We start from the raw sequence: 11,424 nt of genomic DNA, 5'->3' as shown, positions 1-11,424 counted from the left end.
CTGCCTATAGTTTCTGCTATTCATAGTTTTCTTTAGGTGCTTGTGGTATGGGATGGTGGCTAACCAAAAAAGCCCAGTTGTATCTACCAGAATTTTTTTTGCAGTAATTCACAACGCACACGAGGCCGTCTCCCTCTGGTATTAGGGAGTTTGCCCAAATGTTCCTTCATTTTAAGCATTTTGTACATACTCAAAAGAGCTAAAAATATTATTGCAGTATAAAAATGTTCTATAAATTACAAACAGTATTGTAATCTAGATTCATGTTATATGGCCTTCTAATTTTTCAGCCAGGTCTCCAGTTCACCCACTCTTCTCTGATTTACCACAATTTTGAAATGAATTATAAAAAAGCATATATATATATATACATAAATATAATACATAATATGTCCACACTTTGTGAGATAAATCTTATCAGTCAAAGGAGGGTAAAAACTTAGGTAAATAAGGTAGCTTTCTGGTGAAAATCCCATTGAAACTGTTTTAAACATACATGGCTAGGATAATGCCTCGTCTTTTAATGTAACTCACTTTCCAATGCAAAGGAGGCTTGTTTGGTTAGTCATAACAAAAACTTAATGCATAGGTTGTGCAAAAACCTTTAATTTGACTATACTTTTATAGCCAATACCAGTCCCTTCAAATGGTAAAATGTTAGGAGGTTCAGAGAAAAAATAATCTGCCATATATCTGCAAGATTTGATGTAATTATTTTAATTACAAAAATATTAACTGATACTAGGAGATCTAATAATATTTAAAAAAATGATAAAATTTGGTTGAAAAATTAGAATTCAGCAAAGGCTGGATAAACAAGGTTCTTAGAAAAAGAAATGTGTACTGATGAAAAAGCTAAGCAAACTTTTTTTTTTCTTGAAAACTTCATACAGATTAATCCTCAATTACAGCTATTCATATAAAATAGTCCTAATCAATCATTAAATTTGGTTTGACACAAATTGTGAATAAAATCTGTTGATTCTTTTCCATAAAATACAATATCTTAAATTATATTTGAAAACCAAGCACTCTTGGGAGTGAAGAGGTTAATAACAGACAAATAAAATTGATTTTTTGATTAAAATCTTGTTGTAACTGTAACAATAAATTAGAATGAAGTTATCCTAAACTGCAAACTTAGCTGCTGTTCGTATTTTTTTTTCCTGGGCTCACAATGAGTTGGCCTTGAATGAGGTTGTCTACAAGAAGCTTGACCATTTTGTATCTGGATTCCATGACATCTGAATTTGAAAAAAAATAATATATTAAAATGTGTATATTTAAAGCTAAGACCAGGCCTTTAAGATATCTATGAGGAAAAGGGCATTCATTGGATTCTCAAAATGAGAAATCTCTGTTATATTGAGTGACTTTTATATTGGAGTTAGTACATCTCTCTCATGGATTTTACTAAAAAAGGGCTGAATACATCATTTTGTTTTTACCAAGGAGGGCTTCTTTATGTAATAAGGTTTGTTTAATAATAGTTCCTAATATGAATCTTGAATGTTCCCAAACGTGACTAGAGGAATCTTGAAACCTTACTGATAGGTTTATTTCATTTTATAATAAAGTTCGGATATAACGCGTGCTGTCAATTAGTTGAAAGTTGTCGAGCAAACAAAGACTCGAAACTCACTTGAGTTGTGTTAATGGCAAAGGTGAGAAATAACACAAGCCAATCACAGTTTTGAATGCGACTACAAATCGTCTTTTACCCTCATATTTATAAAAGAAGGATACCACATTCGGAAGTATAAGAGATACATAGATGATCCCAGTGTACCAGTACCTAAATCTACAAAGCTTGACCGTAGCAAGCGTTCAGCAACACGTTCCAACACCGCCATCTCGATTCCTCAGTCAGTCGTTTCCACTGAACTTAAAGCAGTATTGACAACAGAGTAGAGTGCGTCTTACAAAGGAGAAACATTTGTACAAGAGACAGAAGTAGCTATATGCGATTACAGAGGTGCGTTGGAACTCTGGTCCACAAATAGTTATGCACTGCCCGAAGTATAAAACAATTTTGTTGATAGCTGACAGACAGAGAAGAACAACAAGTAAACTTAAGAGCTGTTATTATTGAAGTGTGACTAGCACTTTTCATTTTTATATAAAGAAGGACTTGTAATTTGCACCAAAAATAAAATGATGTAATATTTTTTGGGAGATCCAGTGATTGGGACATTTAAGAAATTAAGTTATGAAAGGAAACTTGGTTGGTACTTCTCACTACTAACAAGTCTTGTTGACAAATATTTTCAGATCAGAGTTTCAAATAAAGTAAATTGAAGACGTCATTTAAAAGGATGTTATTTCTCAAAGGGAACATTGACTACCTCTGTCTTGTCTGCATGCCAAATGTCTGCAAAGTGTGTGGATGATCCACAAGTATTGGAACTCTTACAAAAATGTTTTGTAAGAATAAAAACAGCAAAACAAATTACAGCAATTAGTCATGAAAATAGAGCAAAAAACTGAAAAAAAAAGCAGCAACAACAATCGTGAAAAAAGAAAGATTAATAAGGTGTTGAATTTGTTTGTCTAAGGCATGAAATTTCTACTAAAAGTATTGTCAACAAAAAGTCTCTGACAGCGTTTGAGGCAACTGAGCTTGACTGTTCCAAGGTTTTCTAACAAAGGCAACCAGTAATGTAGGTTAGGGAAGTAAGATAACGATGTAATTATTGTTAATTATTGCGCAAGTTGGCAATTTCCATTTAACATAACTGACAGCTGGTTCATGAGAAAATCCATAGTAATGTAAAGATTTACTAAAACTTAGTTTGAATAATAAATTTCATGATCGTTAAGTTATAAACATGTACATGTATGTATATCTCTTGGTAAGTTTTGTATAGCATACCTTTTATTGAGCCAAAGTTTTAAGCCTCTGAAATTACTCTTTTTCTTAAAACCTTCACATTCAAGGTATTGAGAATTTCTTTGAATTTATGTGGACCTCAGGGTATTAAATTGCCTCAAATTCAATTCCCAGAAATTCCCAAGAGTTCCACACTTCTTAAATTTTAGATAGTTTGTAAAGCTGAGAATTCCCAGGAATTCCAAGGGATTCCAAGTCCTCACAAAACTGGAGTCTTCCTTTCCCAGAAATTCCCAGTAATTCCAAGCTTTTTAAATCAGAGTTAATTTGCATAGTTGGGAATTTTTGAGAATTCCTAATTTTTGAGGAATTCCTTGGAATTCCCAGGAATTCAGTTTGCAAGGGCCATTTGGATAATTGGGAATTTTTGAGAATTCCTAGGAATTCCCAGAAAACTGGGAATTCAGTTCGCAAGGGTTGTACCCACTTCGGAACTTGAGTTTGATTGGAACACAAGCTTTATTGTCTGGTAACATTGGTATGTAGTGTCCAAAAACACAATTCTTCGCATCCTGCACTTTTGGCATGCTGTGACTCACTAATTAAAAGGTGATTTCACCAGTTAAAAGGTACAGAAAACTTCATTGTGTAGGGCTGTGCCTAAAGATCAATAAACATATTTCCTCTTGTAGAACAATCTACTGGTAAGCCTCGCACTGAAAGCCAAGCTTGCTGATGCAATCTCATGTGATCTTTGAATGACATAATATTGAGGTAGAATTGAGAAATATCACTTGGGCTACATGTATATCCTTGGATATTCCTCAGTTTTAGCTGGTCACATAATGTTTTTTTTGGAGCATTTACACCAATCATTAGCAAGCTAAAATGTTTGATGGTTTATAATCTGTATTATAATCCAATGCAGGATTGATCTAGACACATCATGCAACTGACTGTGCCCCAGCTTAAAGTAACTCTTGTCAAATGCCATTAAAGTCTTTGTTTTATTCTTTATTTCATGTTGGGAGAGATTTCTTCTGTTGTTGCAGAAGAAGGAACATATTTGTTTGTTCATAGAGATGTATGGATAACTGACTGAAAGCAGTAAACAAATATAGTTGTTTGTAGATATTTTGTTCTATTTTTGTCCTATACATTACAAAAATATTTGAAAGATGATAAACACAAAAGCCTCCATTTGGTGTGAAAACATGCTTGTATATTTGCCCTTGGACATTATCTGTTTCTTGAAGTTCATAGTTCACCTCTTGAAACATGTAATGTATGGACAAATATGCAAGCATATTTGCATGTCAAATGAAGCCTTTAGTTAATAGTTTGAATTTATTTTTTTCCCTATCAATAATTCACACAATATGGAACTTAACCCACACTGTGGCACTGCAAAATAGTTATAATATTTTTCTTAACCCTTTATATGATAGTTATGAAAGTGTGCAATTTTAAAAATATTCTGGACTATTCTGTACACTGGACTCACAATTTGTGATTGAAACCAATTCCTGAGATATAAATGGAGCATTTTTCCAATTCCTCTAATATATAGTTCTGACAGTGTACAATGATGGTGTGCGATATTTAGCCCCATGACAGAAATGAAACACTTTCTGTATCCCTTTCTATGATAGCTATGATAGTGTGCAGTTCATGAAATATTCTAGACTATTCTTTACACTGGGTACACAGTTTGTGTTGGAAGCTAAAATACTGAGAAAGGTTTTTTTAGAAAATAAAGGGGGTTTTTGGGCTTTTGAAATGCTGAAGGATAAGGTTCATGACCACACAGAAAAGTGGCTATTTTCTGGGGCTATAATCTGGCAATACAGGACACAAATACCTGAATTAGTGTTTTTTTGTTTTCACCATCATTTAGTTTTGTAAATTGTTATTTTGCCTAGTGATAAAAATGCTAAATTTTTCTTATCCCTTATCATGCTAACATCAATATGCATATTCTCCATACAGTTCCCTATACACCTTGTAAGGTGCTGATAAGGAGAATTTGTTCAATAATCAAAATCCTCTTTAGTTTGTGATTGTTATGTGTATTCCTGTGACCTTAATGCTTGATTCAGGGATGATATTGTAAGGAGAAATTAGATGGTAGTCACTTTTAGGGTTAAAGGGTTATAGCTTAATATGTTTTTATTTTTTTTATGTTTTCCATGATTAATCAACCTTTTCACTCGTTGAAGTGATTAACATGTAACTTCTCCCTATAATGTCCATACATCATCCAGCAAACAGGTAGTGAGAATACTCAAACTTATCAAGTACACGATATTACTTTGATCAAACACCAAATTATCACAACTAATTTTCAAGGAAAAGTGTGGCAGCTAGAGTGAAGAATTAGCAATCAGATCTTGGGAGTTAAATATAAAGGGTTAAAAAGTTTTTACACCATATACTTTGGCAACTTGAAGTAGAGTATTTGGTTAAGATAATTTTGTAACATATTAGGTCTAGATGTCAGTTAATATGGATTATTCAACATGAGTGGTGTTAGATTGTTCTTACAGTATTATTTCAGAAAGATGAAACCAATGTTGTTTTAATTCCATAATTACCTCTTCAGGCATAAGCATTTTAATCCTTTAACTCCCAGAAGTGACTAACATGTAACTTCTCCCTATAATACTTATACATTTTCCAGCAAACAGTTTATGAGAATACTCAAACTTATCAGGTTAAAGTTGTGTTCTTAATCTCACACCCAATTCTCATAACTAATTTACAAGGAATTTTGTATCTGAAAGAGGGGAGAATTAACAATCAGATCTTGGGAGGTTAAGGGTAAGGGAAGATGTTGAGGTTTGATTTAAAGAGGAGAAAGTCAAGGATGGCTGAATGTCAGTCACAAGAACTTGTTTGGAAATACATCATTTTGTATAAATTCACAAATAAAGATAGTAATACATGTACATTTTCACGTACTAATGTGCTCTGCAATTCAAGGTTTCCCAATTAAGGTGCTGCATTGTTTCCCTGTTTTTGTTAAAATACTGCTTGATTATTGGTTGTACTAAAACTTCATACAATTTACATGTATCTTCATCTGGAAAAATTTCTTTGCCTCACGTAATATATAAAAGGGTTATCATTTTATTGAGAGACAAAATTATATTTCTCTCTGCAAGCCCAATAGAGTAGCAGCCAAGAGAAATTTAGGTCTTTTGAGTAAGGTTGTTACATTTAACTTCTATGTATTATGCGTAGAAGCCAAAGTAATTCCGAATTAGACTTTCTCTGATATAAACAGAGGCTTATCTCTGTTAACTTCCCACAGCACGAAGTATGAAGAAGAACTGTGTGGCCTGATTGGGATGCTAATCCACCACAGTCTATTCCTTCATCCCTTCCTTCCCCCCCCCCCCCGACTTTCATCAGGTTTGTCTGACAGTTCAGCATTATCCATTTATGCTCTTGCAGGTGGAAGATAAGATGAAAGATAAAGTGAGCCTAGGAGCTAGATCAAGGCCCATCCGGCTGGACATTAAGCTTATTTCAATGGCATAAAGAAGGGTCTTACATACCTACCCGTTGTGGTGAGAAATCCTTTGATCTTCTCGGGTGGAGAAGAAAAAATTGGTGATGATACAATTATTTTTGTAGCAGTTTGAATTAACCACTGAAGCCGAAAGCATTCAAAAGTTCCAAAACATTTTGCTGACTTTCAAGCAAAAACCGAATCCAGTAATGGTTTTGTTGTTCATGCCTAGGTAATGTTATTTGTTGGCAAAGTGAATTATGTCACTTTTGCATCTCTAAGATCTATTGTTTACCTGGTATTGGCAAACCAGGATCAGATCGTGGATTGAATCAAGGACCAGATCACGAACGCATTAAAGATCAGATCATGGATCGGATCGCGGATCGGATCGCGGATCGGATCGCGGATCGGATCACGGACGAGATCACGGACCGTTCACAGTTTTTACAGCTTAAATGTAATCTGTTCAACAGTTCATGCGTGCTACACCGTCGAAACTGACTGTTCTGTGTTTAAGTGCTCGTTTTCGCAGTTGGCGTTCAATATTCTTCTGTTATTGAAAAATCCTCCGTGGTTCCATTACGAACTGATCATAGCAGCATTTATTCATTTAGTTATATATTTAATTCATAATGTTCTTTTCCATCCATATTTTGATCCTGTGATCCCACCAGTGATCCGATCCGTGATCCGATCGACGATCTGGTTGTCGACGCCGATTATCCTACCCCTGCTTTGGCACTTAACACGAACCTCGGCCTTGATAATTCTCGCCGCTATGATCAACCTCATTCAACCTCATTCAATAATTTTGCAACATCAGCCTTACCATGATACTGTGGGAGCATCACACTCCTCGTTTAGCCTCTGGGTTAGTTAACTACAGACTGCATGCGCCCGCTCAGGTCAGGTTCATTTTCTTTTTTCCTGGATGGGTTAGTTATTGTTTGGTGTAATGTGTTTACGTACAGTCCAATCTCACAGGATGTTAAAATGTGTATTCTTACTTTCATCATTATTGTTTTCCTCCATTTTAGTGAGGACATAACGCGGAAGTTAACGATTTATTAACCATCGGATTCTAATCAGACTGTTTCGCTTACAAGTGCAAAATCAAGTTTTCAGTGCATAACTAAGAAGTTGTATACACCGCATGAAATTTCCATGTACTTTAAATGAGCAATAAAGCTTTCTATTGTTTTACAATACACTTTGAAAAGCGCCACTTTCTGGTTGTCTTTTCGCGAAAAGAAGTGTATCGAAAAATCGAAAACTGCAAGCCGATAGTGCTGAAGACTTTGGTTGAGCGAATTTACGCCGAACTGATAAAACAAACGTAAGGATTGTGAACCAAAAAGCCTTAAAGTAATGCCAGCATCGCTTGACCGTGTTGAAAGGTACTTGAAGAACAAATTATGTAGCTGTTCTTTTGTATGGGTCAGAGAAATCAGTTCGTCTATTAGCGGTTGTTGAATGGAAAAACGTAACAGCTTCACTCGGCTGGCCGAGTAATCACCCGGCATGACATAAACCATCAGTTCTAAGCAAACTATAGCGAGCATTCAACTTAAATACTACTTTGAAAAACATTCCAAGGGCACAATTGTGTTGGTGACTAGCCAAACATCAAGATTACCGAAATCAATTGATCCTTGTAAAATGATGTGTTTTAATGTGACGTTTACTTAATATGTTGTGTTTTATATCAACCCCTTCAACTGTGAAAAAGACAACAGCCCATTTTTTGGTGAGAGTGAAAGTTTCTTTATTAAAAAACGTTTACGTGATCACTTTCTTTGAGTACATGTAAATTAAAGCAAATAGATAAATAAAAATAAAACAAAACAAAGCAGCATGAACAAAAAAAATTGAAAAGAATACTGAAATGAAATTTTAAAACCATGATTATACTGCTCATTCAAATTTCATTTCTGATGGAAAATAAATTTCCTTGTAGAAGGACTACGCCTTAGAGTTTCAAGCGTCGCAACTGCGTAATAGCGACATTAATGAAGTTCTCGATAGTTAGCCATTTATCGTTCTTTTTTCCACGAGCATAATACTGATTAGGCCTAAACGCACATACTGCCTTCACTCTCTCTGGATTCCAACGCAATGAGAAGTTCAGTCCACGTATATGATAGCCTTTTATCTGAGTTAAATCATGAAAGTCAATATCTGAAAAGTGGTTATTATATAGGGTTAACGACCAGATACATCAGTATGAAATAGATTAATGGATAACGTCTACTGCACGGAAGCAAAATGTAAAGATATCGGTAATTGCTTATTAAAAATTTTCCTGCGAGGTAGTCGAAAGATGGGGGCAAAGATGGGTTAGCATTAAGCGTATCGTGAAACGGCACGATTTGAAACTCTTCTTTTCCCTCGTGTTCGTGTTCTGACTCTTTAATTTGCTACCAAAATCTTGCTGATTAATTGATTACAGTCTCGCAACCCAGTTGCAGTGTCACTCCCAGATACACTTGCAGATACACTTCCAGATTCTTCATTCTTCAGTTGGGTTTGCATGACGGGGGTAATAAAACGAGAGATCCTGGAACCGCGCTGGCGGCGCGCTCTATTTCATGTAAGCAAAATCGTGTTATCCTAATAATTTCTGGGCTTGATGGAGAGTGAAGGGTCGAGCTAAGGTCGTTGACGATCGCAGGATGAAAGAATTTTTGTCCTGAGTGAGTTTAAAGGTCAGTATACTTTCAATTTACGTAATTAAAGCTATATGCAAGATCATAGGATGAAATTATTCGGCCAGTTTGGCTTATAATTCCTGTTGTCCTTGTTTATGTCATTGACGAAATCTCTAACTATTCAGCCAGATCGTATTATTTGTTAAGTTAAATGTCATGGTTCCGCCAGAAAGACTTCACATAGGCGATGAAATGTGACCGTGAGCCTGTGTATTCACTTGTTTATCGAGGGTCTAGGAATCACAAAGCGTTACGTTGCGCAATTTTATCAGTATTACGGGTCTTTAGAAAGACTCGGTAAATGATATTTGGTTGAGATTTACGGCGCAGCTAGTCAAATTAAGTTCGTCTTCTGTTATCAAAACAGGTCTGCAAGGGGAATTGGTAAAGCAACGGGCAAATTTTTTGTAACCTTGAATATTAAATTATGCGTAATAGCCAGATAATTCTCTGATCCTTGATGCTTGAACACCCTGGTCTGCTAAATGTGCTCCCTTGGAATTCTTATTTAGATTGTGTGCAGTATAATAAATTGTCCCTAATATTTGGTATTCATGTTATGCTGGCTTTTTTCTTGCTGTATGTGTTCTAAAACTCACATGCCTACCTCTCATTTCCCTCCTATCTAATTGCTATGTTCGGTTCTCTAATGTTCTGATTTTTTTTTCTTTGTTCTGTATTTAGAGCTGTTTAAACATATTAAATTCACTTGCTCGTAATGTTTTGCTCCGCTTGGTGAAAAACGTATGTAGGGAACATCAGGAAAATTGTTCACTGAATCAAAGGGTCATATCCCTTGAGTAAGTGAATGCAAAGATTTGCATTCACCAACATGATTTATTTAGCTTGAGTAACATTCATGCCAAACTTTTTACCTTGAACCAAGCAGGATGCAAGGGGAAGCTTATAATGCTCTCTTCTCGATTGTGCTAAGAATTGATAGTACCATTATTAAGTGAAGGGGTCAGGGTGTAAATAAAGTTCTACGAATAAAAACCCTTCGCATGAAAGGCTGTGAAGTAAGCACCTAACTTCGACAACTGATGCAAAGTGTGATATTCAAAGGCTCAAATAACCAGAGCATGATGTTACAAGTGATGGGATAGCTTTGCAAGTGCAAAATGCAAATGTGATTTTAAAAACTTTTTCAGAACATGTTATAAGGGATTATTACAAAACTTTTCAGTGGTTTTATCAACGTCAGGGTGAGTTTAATCCACAAAAACCAACAGCTACCCTGAACTGGTTGTAGACATAAATTCTTACAATACAGACCATTCTGTATATGCACGAGTTATTTTCATTACAACTGTAAATACTCTTGGAAACACCAGTTGAATCTTCAGCCTATAGATGCATTGCAGTTAAGGGACAAATTTGGTGTTGTTTTATTTTTGACCTGTAGAGAAAACATTAAAGAGATTTTAAATTTTCTGGTGCAGCATTTATTGTTTGCAGAAATCAGGTTTAGATATGCTTTGTGATTGTAATATGTGGACCTGTTTGATACGCTTAGTGTCCTATGAAGTTTATTTGTGGAACATTATAAGAATTCAGTGAAAGAAGTCAGTTCATGTAACAGAAAGCCATGCCAAAGTTTAGTGTACCTTGGGTATGATCTGATGTCAATCAGTGAAAGTATGTGACATGTTATCCCTGCAGTGGTCTGGATACAAAACATTCAAATGAATTTATTTCAATATTTTAATAAATTTCAGAATATCATAATGATTCAGATCCAATCATTAAACAAGCATCACCTGTTACTCGTTACTATTGTTTCTTGAGGATTCTCCTATTACACTCTGACAATGCTTCCATCTAACAATTTCTCTGAAAATAATCACTCAGTTTAAAAACTACGGAATTATAAGGGCCAATGAGAGCAAAGGAAAATATTACACGGAGCTAACGAGAACTCACAGTGAAAACAAGCAAACCGCCCAAAGCACGAAAAAACGCGCGTGACGCAGTCGTCATTGGTTTAAGTTTTCTATATGATTGGCTTAGAGAAGGGCTGAATTTTTTGACTCCAATTTAAGACCGCCGTGAAGCAGAACAAATACAATCCCGGAATTACTGTCGACTTTCTGTGGAAAACTGGTATTGAAATTACCGATTAGGAATGTATGAAACTTGCCACTTATAGGGATGCAGTTTTGACTCGCGAATTGAACGAAATCAAAACCTCTGTATTTGGTACGAGTTGAGCCGATTTCGAATTAAAATTGTGTAAGTTGTGTCGTCTTAGTGCGCGTCAGCTCCAAATGGTATTGCAAAGTTTATCAAATTTTCTAGTTTTCGACAAGAATTTTCTGTGCTAATTTGAGAGCAGCATTTATTTAAAACTTTTCAAAAATGCACGGGTA

General features: G+C 35.3%; 1 protein-coding gene across 3 annotated transcripts in view; it reads left to right on the top strand.

Moving 5' to 3' along the window:
- The window catches only part of LOC131794177 (uncharacterized), a 53,096-nt gene extending 45,008 nt beyond the window's left edge, over positions 1–8,088 (top strand). For all 3 annotated transcript variants that reach the window (XR_010716846.1, XM_066163146.1, XM_066163143.1), the window contains one exon: positions 6,287–8,088. The gene's annotated coding sequence lies outside the window, so the exon portion shown is untranslated. The remainder of the gene's footprint in view (positions 1–6,286) is intronic.
- Positions 8,089–11,424: the final 3,336 nt, after the last annotated feature.

This window comes from Pocillopora verrucosa, chromosome 3, assembly GCF_036669915.1.
Source record: "Pocillopora verrucosa isolate sample1 chromosome 3, ASM3666991v2, whole genome shotgun sequence".
Taxonomy (NCBI): domain Eukaryota; kingdom Metazoa; phylum Cnidaria; class Anthozoa; order Scleractinia; family Pocilloporidae; genus Pocillopora; species Pocillopora verrucosa.
Note: the sequence above shows the minus strand (reverse complement) of the source record. Positions and strands in the feature narration are given on the sequence as shown.